The sequence below is a fragment of the Arachis ipaensis genome, chromosome B3 (genome assembly GCF_059453495.1).
Source record: "Arachis ipaensis isolate K30076 ecotype BB chromosome B3, ASM5945349v1, whole genome shotgun sequence".
NCBI lineage: Eukaryota > Viridiplantae > Streptophyta > Magnoliopsida > Fabales > Fabaceae > Arachis > Arachis ipaensis.
This window is the reverse complement of record NC_142438.1, coordinates 107,186,366-107,203,377: the sequence shown is the minus strand read 5'-3', so window position 1 is coordinate 107,203,377 and position 17,012 is coordinate 107,186,366. Positions and strand designations below refer to the sequence as shown.

General features: G+C 38.8%; 1 non-coding gene across 1 annotated transcript; it reads right to left on the bottom strand.

The window, feature by feature from the left end:
* Positions 1-217: 217 nt before the first annotated feature.
* Positions 218-321, bottom strand: LOC148571953 (small nucleolar RNA R71). The gene has a single exon (XR_015908465.1). It is a non-coding gene; the product is annotated as a small nucleolar RNA R71 (small nucleolar RNA).
* Positions 322-17,012: the final 16,691 nt, after the last annotated feature.

The following is a 17,012-nucleotide window of genomic DNA, read 5'->3' as shown; positions in this document are numbered from 1 at the left end:
AGATCCAAACCAACATCTCACAAAATTCCTGAGAATTTGCGACACTGTGAAGTCCAATGGAGTCCAGGAAGATACCTATAAACTGCTCTTGTTCCCATTTTCACTTAGGGACAAGGCAGCTAAGTGGCTGGAATCATTCCCAAGGGGGAGCCTAACAACCTGGGATGAGGTGGAAAGCAAGTTTCTGGCACGTTTCTACCCCCCACAAAAGGTCAATAGGCTTCGATCTGAGGTTCAGACTTTTAGACAACAAGATGGTGAAACTCTCTACGAGGCATGGGAGAGGTTCAAGGATTTGACAAGGAAATGCCCACCAGACATGTTCCATGACTGGGTGCAATTGCATATTTTCTATGATGGACTTTCTTATGAATCAAGGAAGGCTGTAGATCATTCATCAGGAGGTTCATTGAACAGGAGAAAGACTGTGGAAGAAGCCATTGAAGTGATTGAGACAGTGGCTGAGAATGAGTACTACTATGCTTCAGAGAGACACAACACTAAGGGAGTCATGGAGCTGAACCATGTTGATACAATTTTAGCCCAAAACAAGGTGTTTGCCAAGCAACTAGCAGAGCTCACCAGGAAATTAGAAACAAAGCAAGTGGCTGCAATACACACACAAGATCAAGAGGAAGTAAGCACTGAAGGAGGTGATTGGGAAGAGGCCAATTATGTAGGAAATCAACAAAGGCAACCATATGATCCACATTCCAACACTTACAACCCAGGCTGGAAAAACCACCCAAACTTTGGGTGGGGAAACCAGCAAAACCAACATAACAAGTCCACATACCAAAACTCCAACCAAAGATCATACCAAGCCACACAAAACACTTACTCCCAACCATCATATCATGGCCAAAATAATCAACCTACCCAACCTAATCCGAACCAACAATTTCAAGATCAATTAAACAGGATAGAAGGAATGCTGGCAAACATGGGTCAGGACATAAGTGAGTTGAAAAGCTTTAGGGATGATGTGAGATCTACCTTAAGGAACCATGGTGAAAAACTCAAGAGGATGGAGTCTCAAGTAGGAGAGCTATCTCAACAGGCCCCCAAATCAACTGCAGTGTTCCCTAGTGACACAGAAAAGAATCCTAAAGGGGAACAAAAGGGAGTGAGATGGGAAGAATGCAAGGCCATCACCATATTGAAGGAAGTCTCAGAAGAAGAAGGAATCAGACCCTCAGAACAGGAGCCAGAAATCTTGAAGGAAGGTGTGGAAGAAGCTAAGCAGGAAAGTGAAACTGAGCAAGCCAAGGAACTGCAAAAAGGCATGCTGGAAACATACCAACCAAAAGCACCATTTCCTCAGAGGTTAGGAGGAGGTGAAAAAGGGAAAACCTATTCAAGGTTTTTAGAGACATTTAAGTCTCTCCATATCAATATTCCCTTTCTTGAGATTCTCCAGCAGATGCCTACACATATCAAGTATTTAAAGGAATTGCTGAGCAAGAAAAGAGTTTTGAAGGGAGGACAAACTGTAATAATGAACAAAGAATGCAGTGCCCTCATCAAGAAGGACATAGTCTCTAAGAAAACAGACCCAGGAAGTTTTCATATCCCCTGCATCATAGGGGAAACAAAAATTGACAGAGGATTCTGTGATCTAGGAGCTAGCATAAATGTGATGCCTCTGACTCTTATGAAGAGGCTACAACTGAATGAGGTGAGATCCACTGATGTAATCATACAACTGGCTGACAAAACTCAGAAGCAAGCTGAAGGGGTAGTTGAGAATGTGCTGGTGAAAGTGGGAAATTATTTCTTCCCCACAGACTTTGTCATTTTGGACATGGAGGAAAGCTACCTACACCCTATCATTCTGGGAAGGCCATTTCTAGCCACTGCTAGAGCGCTCATAGATGTAGAACAAGGAGAGCTAATTTTGAGAATACATGATGAACAGCTCATTTTCAATGTTTTCAAACCTGCATCTGAGCCTGAACCAGAACCTGAAAAGCCTAAGGATGATAGTAGCCATCTGTGTTTGGAGGAAAGCAATCCAGCAGCTGAAACTCTGAAACAGTCCTTGGAAGGCAAACAAGAATTGCAAGAGTTAAAGCCACAAGAATCAATAGAAACAGATCAGAAGGATCCTCCTGGCATAAGGGTCAATGAAGAAATCCTCAAGAGAAAGGGAAGAATTGTAAAGAAATTGCCAAGAGGGTGGAGAAACAAGAAAATTCCCACTGAAGGTTTCTCTCCGGGAGATAAAGTGATATCAAGTCATTATCTGCCAATCCCACCTGGCCTCAAAACCATTCCTTCCCAGCTCCCTCAAGTGTTCACAATCAGGAAAGTTCTTTCTATGGAACATTTGGAAATCATGAAGGAATCAGATGGGGACGTTTTCATAGTGAGAGGAGAGGACATCAAGCACTACAATCCACCCTAACAAGGGGCAACCGTCAAGCTAGTGACGTTAAAGAAGCGCTTCATGGGAGGCAACCCATGTTTTTAGTATCCTTACTCGTTATTGTTTTGCTTTGCATCTAATAAAGCATGGTTTCTTATGCATGAACTTGAATCCTCAGGACAACTGTTGAAAGAGTGCACTAAACATTGCATGTAAAATACAATTGGGCTCTAAGTTTGGTGTGCCTGAAGGCACCCCAAATTTTATTCAAATTGTATTCAATCTTTCATTCAAAGTGCACAACCAAACATTAAGTTTGGTGTTCCTCTTTGAACACAGTTAATGAAAAGCAAGAAGTTCCTCTGGATTTAGAAATTCATGACAAGTATACCATTTGCATGTTTTAATACTTTGATTTCGATTACTTTAGGTAGTAAAATTGTTTAGGATCAAAGAGCCAAAGTGACTATGATTTATTAGAATTATGCACATTCATTAAGGACAACCAACATGGATTTCATGTCATCAGGAGACATTACCAAACACTAAGTTTGGTGTCCAGTAATAAGTGTGCATAAATACAAGAGTCACGGCTATAAGCTCAGGAAGTCAATCATTGATTTACAATTCAAAAAGAAGGAAAAACATGTACAAGTACTATTCATTATTCACATGGACCGAAAAAAATGATATCAAAGTTGTTTGTTTGTGCAGGTACAAAAGGAAGGATAAGAATGGATGGAAAAGACAAAGGAAGTACAAGTGGTCAAAGAGAGACAAGAAGCAAGAAGAAACAGGACCCCAAGAGTCAAGAAGAACCAAGCAACAAATGAGAGGTGGTCTTGTTCCTTAATAATCAAATAATAGTTTGTGAAGTGTCTTTATGAGCTTTCTTTCATTTTAAGTCATTTAAGTTTTATGTGAAATTTCTAGTATGTTTGTCTGTTTACTGCTTTGAATAAAGTGAATGCCTAGATGTTTGGATATAACTTCACCTTCTTAAACAAATGCTTGCCATGCTTGTTCTGTTTCCAAAAATAAAAGAAAAGTTTGAACAAAAGTAGCTTGGCTCAATTAGTGACAAATCAAGTAGAATTAAGTGGTGGTATGCATGCTTGATTGTTTAGTCAGATCACTGGAAATTGAGTGTATAATTATCATTTTTGTGTAGAAGTTTGAATACTGTCTATGGATCTTGATGAATAAATGTCTTTGGCCATGAAAAAGAAAGAAAAAGAAGAAGAAAAAGCCACTGAAAAAGGGCAACCAAAAAGCAAAAAAAAAAAAAAAATTTGAGAAAATAAGCTAGGCACCAATGGTTTGAACTTCTGAGACAAATGCCTGTGGTGTTTATGTATTAAGGATATGCTTGGATGAATAGGTTCTGAGGAGTGTTTCAACACTTGGTAACTTGGGTTAACTAACCCGGGATTATCAACCAAAAGTCCATTATCAAGAGCAACCTAAATACAAAACATTTAGTCACACAAAGAGGTGCTGGGCACCAATGTCTCAAGAAGAAATGTGAACTAAAATGCCTGTAGTGGATATGTGTAGTGCACTGATAAGAAAAAGAAAATGCAAAAGGCTTGTGCAACACATGACACTAAGCAAACAAGGAGCAAAGGAGCTCTAAGAAAAAGAAAGGAAAAACAAAGAAGAGAAAAGTGCCAAGGACATAAGAATAACAAGAGGCCATAGCAGTGTTTGATGGATGCAATGAAAAAGTGATAATCTTACCTGATAAGAATGAAAAAGTGATGCTGCAACTTTCTGCATAAAACCCTTTTGATGAACTTCAAATGCTTGCTAATATAGCCAATGTAATTGCTTTCTGTTTCATACTTTCCTCTCAAATAACTCAGGACTTGCTTAGGGACAAGCAAGCATTAAGTTTGGTGTTGTGATGCCAAGGCATCTTAGGCTAGTTTCACTAGCATTTTTCTGTTAGTTTTAGTTGTTTTATGCATTTTCTTGAGCTTAAAGTAACCAAGAATGGTTAAATGAATAACAAAGCAATGAACCATCCAAACAGTATGATTTTGATGCAAATTCCATGAGTTTTTAGTTATATTACTTGAACGCTATGAATGGAAGATTTCTCATGAAATTTTGCAAGACTTTAATGCAGTTGTTTGGATGATTTCAGGGAAGAAGAGGCTAGGCAAGGAAGCAACAAAATCAATAAAGGAAGCTTGAATATCACATGTGGAGTTTAAGTTCCAGTTTAAGCTTAAACTGGAACTCAAACTACCAAGCCATATAATGCTGGGAACTATCAGTGGCGTTTAAGCTCCAGTTTAAGCTTAAACTAGAGCTTAAACGCCAAAATCATGAAAGCTGAGGAAAAGCTGAAAGTGGCGTTTAACCTCCAGTTTAACTTTAAACTGGAAGTTAAACGCCAGAAATGAGAAATGCACCAGGGAGCCATTTCCACGTTTAAGCTCCAGTTTAAGCTTAAACTGGAGCTTAAACGTGTTCGACCATTCTCCTCCAGGGTTGCTTTCTTCATTTCCACGTTTAAGCTTCAGTTTAACCTTAAACTGAAGCTTAAACGTGTTCGACAATCCACACTCCAGACTTGCCTTCTTCCATTTCCACGTTTAAGCTTCAGTTTAACCTTAAACTGAAGCTTAAACGTGTTCGACAACTCCACACTCCAGACTTGCCTTCTTCCATTTCCACGTTTAAGCTTCAGTTTAACCTTAAACTGAAGCTTAAACGTGCTTGAATTATACCACCTCCAGGAGTGTCCAACGTTTAAGTTGCAGTTTAAGCTTAAACTGCAACTTAAACGCCACTAATTGAAAAGGTTTCTGGGCCAAAGATATTGCAGTTTAAGTTAGCATTTGAGAACAAACATTAACTTAAACGTACTCTGGTATGAAACCCAATTGAATATCATGGTTTATGGGATTGGGCCTGAAGAATTGATGAGTCTGGAATTTCAATTTGTTGAGTCATGTGTCATTACTTGATTATCACTAAGTTGGCTCAATGAATGTTACAGAATTGGATCAGCAGCCTCATCAGGATTATGGATCATAAACCCAATGCAAAAGGAAATCAGGGAAAGGCCTCAAAGCCCAAGAAACACAACAGAAGCTCAATTTAGAAAGTGTATAAATAGGATAGAATTTAAGTTGGTTGGCACTCGGGGGAATTTGGGGGATCACTTTTTCTAGTTTTCATACTTTTTGTAATTGAATTCAGAGCTATGACTCACTAAACCCCCTTTCATTGGGTTAGGGAGCTCTATTGTAATTCAATGAATCAATAATAGTTTTTATCTTCTTCTTCAACCTTTTCTCTTGAATTTTGTTAGAAAGCTTCTCGATCTAATTCCATTGGTTAGTTGTCTTGGGAAAGAAACTATCCATAATTGGAATCCTTCGGAACCTTGGGAAAGGAATGGAGGATTCATGCTAGAGAAGCTTTCTCACAGTGAATTGGATTGGGGTTTGGATGGATATTGTGACATGTAATCCTACCAAATTGTGGTTCATGAAACTGTGTGGTATAATCAGTGATCGAGCATCATCTCTTCTTATGAACATTTAAACCAAGGGATTGGGAATTTGTTTGTTTTTAGAGAGAATTGGTGAGCCAAGGGATTGGGATCCAATCATATAAGATTGCCAAGCAAAATTCAATGAATGCATTGGTTGAGGAAGGGAAAGAAAAAATGTTTGATTCGGAGATCTCAATATCTCCTGAAACCCAATGAATTCCCCATTTCTGATCTATCACTTCTCTTTACATTCTGCAATTAAATTCATGCAATCACCCCGATCCCTTTTTAATTTCAGCAATTTAGCTTCTCACTCTTTAATTCATGCAATTTTACATTCTGCAATTCTCATCTAAATCTTGATTCCGCTCAACTAGAACACACTTCTAATCCGAATTGCTCACTCAACTAATCCTTGTGGGATTCGACCTCACTCTATTGTGAGTTTTTACTTGACGATAACCGGTGCACTTGCCGGAAGGAATTTTTGCCGATCGTGCAATTTCTTAAAATCGTAGCATCATCACTAACGCCCAGCACTCGCGAGTTTGAAGCTCGTCACAGTCATTCGATCATTGAATACTACTCGGAATACCACAGACAAGGTTTAGAATTTTCGGATTCTCATGAATGCTGCCATCAGTTCTAGCTTATACCACGAAGATTCTAATTAAGAGATCTAAGAGATACTCATTCAATCGGATATAGAACGGAGGTGGTTATCAAGCACACGTTCATGGGTTGAGGAAAGTGATGAGTGTCACGGATCATCACCTTCATCACAGTTAATCACGAATGAACATCTTAGGTAGGAACAAGCGTGTTTGAATGGAAAACAGAAATACTTGCATTAATTCATCGAGACACAGCAGAGCTCCTCACCCCCAACAATGGAGTTTAGAGACTCATGCCGTCAAAGAGTACAAAGTTCAGATCTAAAAAATGTTATGAGATACAAAATAAGTCTCTAAAAGTTGTTTAAATACTAAACTAGTAGCCTAGGTTTACAAAAAGTGAGTAGACTATGACGGATGGTGCAGAGATCCACTTCTGGGGCCTACTTGGTGTGTGCTGGGGCTGAGACTTAAGCAATTCACGTGCATAAGGCCATTTTGGGCGTTCAACGCCAGGTTTGGATCCATTTCTGGCGTTGAACTCTAACTTTTAATCCTTTTCTGGCGCTGAACGCCAGAATTGGGCAGAGAACTGGCGTTGAACACCAGTTTACGTCATCTATCCTTGAGCAAAGTATGGACTATTATATATTTCTGGAAAGCCCTGGATGTCTACTTTCCAACGCAATTGGAAGCACACCATTTCGAGTTCTGTAGCTCCAGAAAATTCACTTTGAGTGCAGGGAGGTCAGAATCCAACAGCATCAGCAGTCCTTTTTCAGCCTGAATCAGATTTTTGCTCAGCTCCTTCAATTTCAGCCAGAAAAATACCTGAAATTACAGAAAAATACAAAACTCATAGTAAAGTCCAGAAATATGAATTTTCCCTAAAAACTAATGAAAATAAACTAAAAACTAACTAAAACATACTAAAAATTATATGAAATTAACCCCAAAAAGCGTATAAAATATCCGCTCATCACTAACCCGGGATTGCCAACCGAAAGTCCACCATCAAGAACTACTTTGAGACAAAGCATTTAGCAACCCAAAGAGGTGCTGGGTATCAATTTCCAAAGAACAAAACAAGCTAAATACCTGTGATGTGTGTGTGCTAAGGAGAGGTTTGAGCAAGTAAGCCCTTAGGGGTGTTTCAACACCTAGCATCTTGAACCAACTGGAATGTCCTCCAATAAGGGGCTTATACCTCTCTCTGTTTTCATTCAATCTCCTTATGTTTTAGTGCTTGCTTGGGGACAAGCAAGATTTAAGTTTGGTGTTGTGATGACAAGTCATCTTAGGCTAGTTTCACAAGCTTTTTTTAGTCATTTTTACTTAGTTTTCATGCATTTCTTAGGCAATAAGTAAGTTTTTGAATAAGAATTTCATGATTATCTTGATTTAATCAAACATTGTTAATTTTATGCATTATCATGAAATTTATGCAAGAATTAGATGATTATTATAAAGGATGCAAAACCTTATGATTTTGGTGAGACTTTGATTGCATGTTTGGTTGATTTCAATGGGAAAAATGAAGAGAAAAAAAGGCAGTGCAGAGTAACGCTGCACTCAAATAGAGAACGCCACGCTCTCTATCGACGCGCACGCATACAGGACGCTTACGCGTCGGGCAACAATTTCTGAAGACCCACGCATACGCATGCATGACGCGTATGCGTGCATGTAATTGGCGCTCATTTGCAAAGAGAGTGCTATGTTATCTGAGTGAGCATTTTCGAGCAAATTTTAATTTGGAATTGAAGTTTTGCAACCGATGCGCACGTATACGTGACACGCATGCGTCGATGGAGCATCTGGGATGAGGCACGCAAATGCGTGGGTGGCGCAGAAGCTTGGAATCAACATTTTGCCATCCACGCGCACGCGCAAAGGACGCACAAACGTGGGAGCATTCATGGCGCGAATGTAGCACTCATTAAATGAACGATATCAAGGACGCGCACGCGTTAATGGTGCGCGCAAGCATGATGGAGGCTGAAGATGGCAATGACACGTACGCGTCAGTGTATGAGCGCTCCGTTCTCTTTAAAAGCGGCACGTTCTCCTGGGAAGCATCACCACCTTACTAGCAAAAGACCCATTCTGACTTACCTCAACAAAGGCTAGAAAAGCCCAATCCAAGTACGAGAAGACTGAATTAGAAAGTATATAAATAGAGGAAAATTTGATTTGTAGAGAGGCAGGATGGCTGGCATATCAGAAAGGCCAGTGAGGCAGAGACCTGGCGATTGGGTTTCTGCCAGTAAAGAAATTCATAAAAATATAATCGCGTTGTAAGTATAGTTTCTAAACCAGCAAGGAATCCTTTCGCACAAAAACTTTGTTTGTCACAAGTAACAAAACCCAATAAAAGTTATAACCGAAGTATTTAAACCTCGGGTCGTCTTCTCAAGGAATTGCAGGGAAGTATGATTTGTTATTGGTTATGGAAATTGTATATTTTTGGGTTTTTAACATAAGGAACAAGTAATTTAAATGACAAGAAAATAAATTAATAATTATAAAGAATCTCTTGGCAAGGTATAAGAACTGGAAATTCTATCCTAGTTATTCTTATCAGGTGTGATGAGAATTGTTATTGCTCCCATTTAGTTAACCCTTACTAAATAAAGGAAAGTCAAGTGGACCAATCAATTTGATCCTCAAGTCCTAGTCAACTCCTGTGGAAAGACTAGCTTTAGAGCGATCCAAATCAATCAACAATTCCCAATTTTCAATCAACTGCTGAGTCTGATAACTCAAGTATTACCAATTACTAAACCAAAGCAGAAAAGGAAAAATAAATCCAAATTAAACTGAAAGCATCATAAACAGAATAGAACAATCCTTAATCTGAAATACCTCAAAATATATTAAATAGAACATTCAAATCTTAACATGGAAAAGTTCATAAGCCAATTTGGAAAGATAAATAACAATTAAAGTAATAGAATAAATAAAAGTAGAAAATAAATTAAAGGAACTTTGAACCTGTGATTGTAGAAGCAATCCTAAAATAAGAGAAATCCTAATCCTAAATCCTAAGAGAGAGGATAGAACCTCTCTCTGTAAAAGTTACATCAAAACCTAAAATTATGAATAATGAATATTTTTATGAATTGTTCTCTAACGTTCTACTTTAATTCCCCCATTCTCTGGCTTATATTCTGTGTTTCTGGCTTGGATTTGGGCCGAAAAAGGGTCCAGAAATCACTGAGGGCGTTTTCTGCAGATTCCTGCACGTGGCGTCCGTCATGCATGCGCGTGGGTCACGCGTTCGTGTGGTCTGGAGTTTTTACTTATCACGCGCACGCGTCAGTCATGCGTACGCGTCATTTGCATTCTGCTCAAGGCACACGTCCGCGTCGTCCACGCGTACGCGTCACTGCTATTTTGCGCTAGGCACGCGTCCGCGTTGTCCACGCGTACGCGTCGCTACCTTTTCTTCAAAACTCCATTTTTGTGCTTCCCTTCCATTTTTGTATGTTTCCTTTCTGTCTTCTAAGCCATTCCTGCCCTATGAAGCCTGAAAATACTTAACACACATATCACGGCATCGAATTGTAATAAAGGGTAATTAATTTTAATATTTTTAAAGCATAGGAAACATGTTTTCACATATATCATAATATAAGGAAGGGAAAGTAAAACCATGCAATTCATATGACTAAGTGGGTGAAGAATTGATAAAAAACACTCAATTTGAGCACAAGATGAATTATAAAATAGGGGTTTATCAACCTCCCCACACTTAAACAATAGCATGTCCTCATGCTAAATCCAAGAGAAAAGAGAAAAGGTGGAATGGTGGAATCTTATGCAATGCAATCTATTCTGAATGCAGGCTACCTAAATGAGTCATACAATTCTAATTATCATTCACCTATATATATAGAGCTTACATGTGGTTAATTTGATTTAAATTTTCAAGGAATCACATATGCATAGCCAAGCCTAAATCATGTTAAAGCACTTTCACAATTGAGTTGAGTTAAAGGAATTTACAAACTTGCAAGACAATTAACAATTAAATAGGGATATATGGAGATGAGCTATTGAACCCTCACTGGATTTTGTGTTTACTCTCTAGTCACTCAGTGTTTGGGGTTAATCACTCTATTCTTTTCTATTCATGCTTTCTAAAACTGTTCTTCATCTAACCAATCAACAAATATCTAATGCATACATACAAACATCATGAGGTCTTTTCAAGGTTGTAATGGGGTCAAGGTAAAGGTGAAGATATATATAAGGCTAAGTGAGCTATAAGTTGAATCCCTGATTAGTCTAAGATCTCACCTAACATATATATTCTCTATAAAAATTTAAAATTATCATGGTCTTCCCAATTTTCCCACTTTCTTATTACATACTCATGTACCAACTTTGATTTTACTTCCATGTGCATTGATTTCTTCACTAAACTTATTATTGGGGTAATTTCATCCCCTTATTTATTTATTAAAAGGTTATATATATATATATATATATATATATGTATATATATATATATATATATATATATATATATATATATATACAACATATATCAATGCACATGGTATTTTAATTTAAATTGGTTTTACATGAGCATGCTCCCAAATTTCTGATTATTTTACTAATTTAATCTTTTCCTATCAACCCATGTTCCCATATTTCTCCACACTTAGTGGATACACAATCTCTATCTTAAGCTAACCAAGGATTCAACTTGGAATTTTTAATTTGTTTTTTTGCTTAAAGCTAGTGATGTGGTTATAGAACAAAAGGGGATTAAAAAGGCTCAAGGGGCTAACAAGGGTGATGTAGGAGGTAGGCATATTTGGGATAAGTGAGCAAAAATTCAAATAATGGCCTCAATCACATGCATGTATGTATCTACATTCTATATTGGACATATAGATTGAAATAAAGTTAAGATTACAAGCATAGAAAAGAAGTGCAAAAAACACAAGAATGAAATTTATGGTTGAATGTAACCATACAATTAAGCTCAAAAACTCACGGGTGGTGTGTTCTTTAGCTCAAAAATCATATATCAGTTATGTATGTCATGCAAGTAGAAATCAAGAGTTTCCATTCAACTCAATGTGAATCTTAGAATGGCTTTTTATAAAATAAGTATTTTTCTTGAAAAAATGTTGTCAATTTAACCAACATTTATTGCTATATATATACAGTGTGTGGATTGTTGTGATTCTGTTATACTAAAGGTTTCTAGTTTACTCTTTTATTTTCAACTAAACACAGTTATCTTATGCTAAAAGGGTAAACTAAGCTAATTAATCCATATATTCTATATCACAACTAATAAACTAAAAGTGCAAAATGCAGAAATACAATAAAAGAAAAATGTGTAAGTACTGAAAGATAAATAAGATAAGTTAAAATAAAAATAAAAATACAGAAAATAAACAAAATAGGATAAAAGAGAGTCTGAAAGTGGTTCACCAAAATAAAGTTCACCAGAGATGGCGACCTCCCCACACTTAAATAAAAGCATCGTCCTCGATGCTCACTCAAGCTGGGTGTGAAGAAGGGTCATCTCCAGATGGATGTGTAGTAGGTGTCTCTGTAGTGGTCTGAGGCTCTGCCGTCTGTATGAGGGTCGGAGGGTCTGCCTGCTGAAGCGGAGGCTCTGTCCATAGAGGGATCTCTGGATCAGCCGGTTGTATCTGATGGGGCTCCTCATGATGTGGCACAGCCTGCTCAGGTCCTGCCTACTCAGCCTCTCTCTGTGCAGCCTCCTCATGATCGTTCGCCTCCGCATCAGATGGCTCAGAAGGGGTGTCAGGCTCGGAGGGGATATCACTATCGGATCGGATCATCAACTTTAAGTGCTCATAGCGTCGCTTGTTGCGATGCTCTATACGATCCAGGCGTGCGAAGAGTCGGTGCACGAGGTGATAAATGGGCTCTAAAGCAGGTAGAGGTGCTGTGGTGGTGGCTGGTGCAGCAGTAGATGAAGGGGCAGCGGAAGATGTGGCTGCCTCAGCAGAGGCAGTGAGAAATGGAGGTCTGTAGCCCAAAGCCTGAAACTTCCTGCTGTGAGGGATGATTTTCTTGCAGTCGGCGGCGGTTGGCTTCTCATCTGCTAGCTCCTAGGGCACCACAGCTCGGCAGCTTAGCTGAGTAATCAAGTAGGAAAAGGGGAGAGTGCCTCTAACATGGACCCTAGCCATGTAATACCGGATAAAGCGGGGAAGATATAGGTCCTTCTCCTCCATCACACACCAGATGAGGGTGATCATGGCAGCTGGCACTTCAGTCTCATGAGTGCTCGGCATTACGTAGTTACTCAAAATCTGCTGCCAAAGTCGAGCCTCATCATTCAGATAAATGAGCTTAATTCCCTTTGAGGCCACTATGGACTTGCTCATGACCCATGGGACAGTAGGATCAAGAGTTATAGTCCTCTTGACTGTGTCCCAGTCAAATCTCTTGAATCTCATATCCTCCTCAGCCTTTTGGTAACCGTCTGGCTGATCTGACTTAGGCTGAAGTTAGAGGATTTCTTCAATGGCTTCCTCAGTAATCAGAATTTGCTTTCCTCTAAGCTGTACTGCATCCAGGGACGTTTTGAAGTAGTTACAGTAGAATTCTCTGACCCATGATGAGTTGACTTCAGTCAAGTTTCTTTCCAAGAAGAACCAGCCTCTCTGTTTAATTCGTTCTGAAGTGTATTGTTTGAGTTCTTCTGGAATTTTGAGGGTCCTTTCCAGGTATAGGTTCCTGGAAGTGGCAAAAACTGGATACTTTAGCTCACAGTATCTGTTGGCAAACTTGATAGGGTCTGTGGTAGTCACCAACTGATCGGCCTTTTCCTGCGGGGTAAAATTCTTTTCCCGCCAGGAATCATCATAGAGGATATCCAAAATGGAGGTAGAGGATTCTCCTCTTTTCCTTTTTCCAGTGGTTGCTTTGCTCTTTCCTTTACTTTTAGGGTCAGACATCCTGAAAAGCAGGAAAATAGGTAAGCAAATTGGAATTTATCAATTTAAGCATAGAGTGGCAAAAGAGGCATAAAGTAGCAATAGAAGCATGAATTGAGTTAAATAGATGTAAAATTTTGAATTGTATTCAAGTGAAAAGTTTGAGAATGAAAATCACAATCCAAAATTTATTATATGCGGAATTCTTGTTGATGCCAAGGCATCTTAGGCTAGTTTCACTAGCCTTTTTCTTTTATTTTTAGTTGTTTTATGCATTTTCTTGAGCCTTAAGTAATCATTTGGGCCAAATAGTCATGCTTGTCTTAAATCATTCAACATGAAGATTTTGATGCAAATTCCATGAGTTTTTAGTTATATTCCTTGAAAGCTATGAATGGAAGAATTCTCATGAATTTTTTCAAGACTTTGATGCAATTGTTTGGATGATTTCAGGGAAGAAGAGGCTAGGCAAGGAAGCAACAAAATCAATAAAGGAAGCTTGAATATCACATGTGGAGTTTAAGATCCAGTTTAAGCCTAAACTGGAGCTTAAACGCCAGAATCATGAAGGCTAAGAAATGCTGGAATTGAAGTTTAACCTCCAGTTTAACCTTAAACTGGAGGTTAAACGCCAGAAGTGAGAATCTCACCAGGGGAGCATTTCCACGTTTAACCTCCAGTTTAACCTTAAACTGGAGGTTAAACGCCAGAATTGAGAAATGAACCAGGATGGCTTTCCTCCATTTCCACGTTTAAGCTTCAGTTTAACCTTAAACTGAAGCTTAAACGTGTTCGACAATTCCACACTCCAGGGTTGCCTTCTTCCATTTCCACGTTTAAGCTTCAGTTTAACCTTAAACTGAAGCTTAAACGTGCTCGAGCTTGTGCCTCCAGGGAGTGCTAGCGTTTAAGCTCCAGTTTAAGCTTAAACTGGAGCTTAAACGTGTTATATGGAACAGCTTGACCATGCCTTCTTCAAACATAAATAACTTGAGCTACAAAACTCCAAATGAGGTGATTTAAAATGCATTGGAAAGAAGACATCTAGAGCTTTCCAAGCATATATGGCATACATGGTGGATACTAAAAATTGAGGGAGAAAACAGCCCCGTAATGTGCATAGAAGAGCATAGTACCAACATGCAATCAGGCCAGCTGACCTCTTCACCTTCCATGAAGTATAACTCGAGTTGTAGAAATCCAATTGAGGTGCTTCCAGTTGCGTTAGAAAGCTGACATCCATAGCTTTCCAACAAGGTATAATAGTCTATATTTGGCATCAAATTGGCAAGGTTGACAAGAGAACAAAGTGACGACTCAAGAAAGGGGGGTGCAACGTTTGAGTGTAGTTTAATGGATCATTATCCTTTTTGGATCAATTATGTCACTCTACCCTTCAAGCAAGCAAGGCCCATCAACAACACCAAATCAAGGCCACAAGAATCATCTAGAATAGTTTATTTTCATTTGATTGTAATTTGCTTTGAATTTCATTTTCATTTTGTAATTTAGGGAGCCTATTTAAAGGCCTTAGTTCCTGCATTTGAGGGAGACCAAAAAAAAAAAGGAGACCAAAAAAAGGGGACCAAAAAAAGGGGAATCCAGCCCCTGAGGGGGACTTTTACTTTTTGGGGGAGAACTTTGGATCATTTTCTTTTAGTTTTGTAATTGAATTCAGAGCTATGACTCACTAAACCCCTTTCATTGGGTTAGGGAGCTCTATTGTAATTCAATGAATCAATAATAGTTTTATCTTCTTCTTCAATCTTTTCTCTTGAATTTTGTTAGAAAGCTTCTCGATCTAATTCCATTGGGTAGTTGTCTTGGGAAAGAAACTATCCATAATTGGAATCCTTCGGAACCTTGGGAAAGGAATGGAGGATTCATGCTAGAGAAGCTTTCTCACAGTGAATTGGATTGGGGTTTGGATGGATATTGTGACATGTAATCCTACCAAATTGTGGTTCATGAAACTGTGTGGTATAATCAGTGATCGAGCATCATCTCTTCTTATGAACATTTAAACCAAGGGATTAGGAATTTGTTTGTTTTTAGAGAGAATTGGTGAGCCAAGGGATTGGGATCCAATCATATAAGATTGCCAAGCAAAATTCAATGAACGCATTGGTTGAGGAAGAGATAAAAATGTTTTGATTCGGAGATCTCAATATCTCCTAAAACCCAATGAACTTCCCATCTCCGATTTCCACTTTCTCTTTACATTCTGTAATTAAATTCATGCAATCACCCCTATTCCCTTTTAATTTCAGCAATTTAGCTTCTCGCCCTTTAATTCATGCAATTTTACATTCCGCAATTCTCATCTAAATCTTGATTCCGCTCAACTAGAACATACTTCTAATTCGAATTGCTCACTCAACCAATCCTTGTGGGATTCGACCTCACTCTATTGTGAGTTTTTACTTGACGATAACCGGTGCACTTGCCGGAAGGAATTTTGCCGATCGTGCAATTTCCTAAATCGTAGCATAACAAGTTTATGCGCATCACTTGTTAATCAGGAAAAATAGTAATCATGCCTTGAAGTGGTTTGAAAGTGGTTAGTTGAAAGCTAATAGAAAAGTTAGGAAGTTAAGAGTGGTTAATGAAGTTAAAGTCAGTGGCATGGTGTTGTGGCTCCCAATTAACTAAAATTGCACAGATTTAAAAACAAGTAACTCAAATTCAAGTAAATATTGCAGATTATTGATGATTAATCATCGAAAAGAAATGCAAAATTAAAGTGAAATCATCAATAATGTTGTTTAATGAATAAGGGAATCAGAAAAATAAGAAAGCTAGCCCGTGCATTCATGAATTGCTTGGGTTGAAACCAATTAGTGCAAACTTAAAATTTCTAAAACTAATTCATGAATGGGAATTGATTGAAACATTTTGCTGAAAAAATTGGGTAGCATTTCGTCTAAAAATTGGACATTCCCGGTTAATAAACAACAGCAGAAACAGTTCATATGATAATAAAATAGTGCAGAAAAGAGTAACAAATAGTAATTCACATGAATTCAAAATAAACAAATTCAATTTGCATCAAAGAACAGTAAAGAGCAGCATATGAACAGCATTATCATCACAGCATATTCAAAATTGTGAAATAGATAAAACAATTAACAAGAATGGTGCAATTATCAGGCCTAAATCCACTAACCACATCCTAGCTACCTAACCACCTAAAATCCACTACGATCATGCATCTCTAACTATCCTAATTTGAACATAATTCGAAAAACTAACTAACTACGGAAAGAGGAATCGCTGTTTGGCGGAACCTGGTGGGCAGAGGTATGGAATATGGAATCAGAGAGATGGCGGTGGTGGTGATCGGCAGCGCTGGGAGGCGGTCACGGTGGCAGTTCTGGGGCGGCTCAGGTATGTGGGTCGTGGAGGGGGAAGAGTGGCGGGGGAGGAAGAAGGGGAGAGGAAGAGAAGGGGGGTGGTTCCGGCGAGGGTGGTGCGGCGGTCTGGGTTCGCGACGGTGGTGGCGGCGGTCCTGGTCGGCAATGGTGGTGGTATGGTGGTTGGGGAGAGGAGAAGAGAGAGTGCAGAGGGGGGTTGGGGGGGTTTGG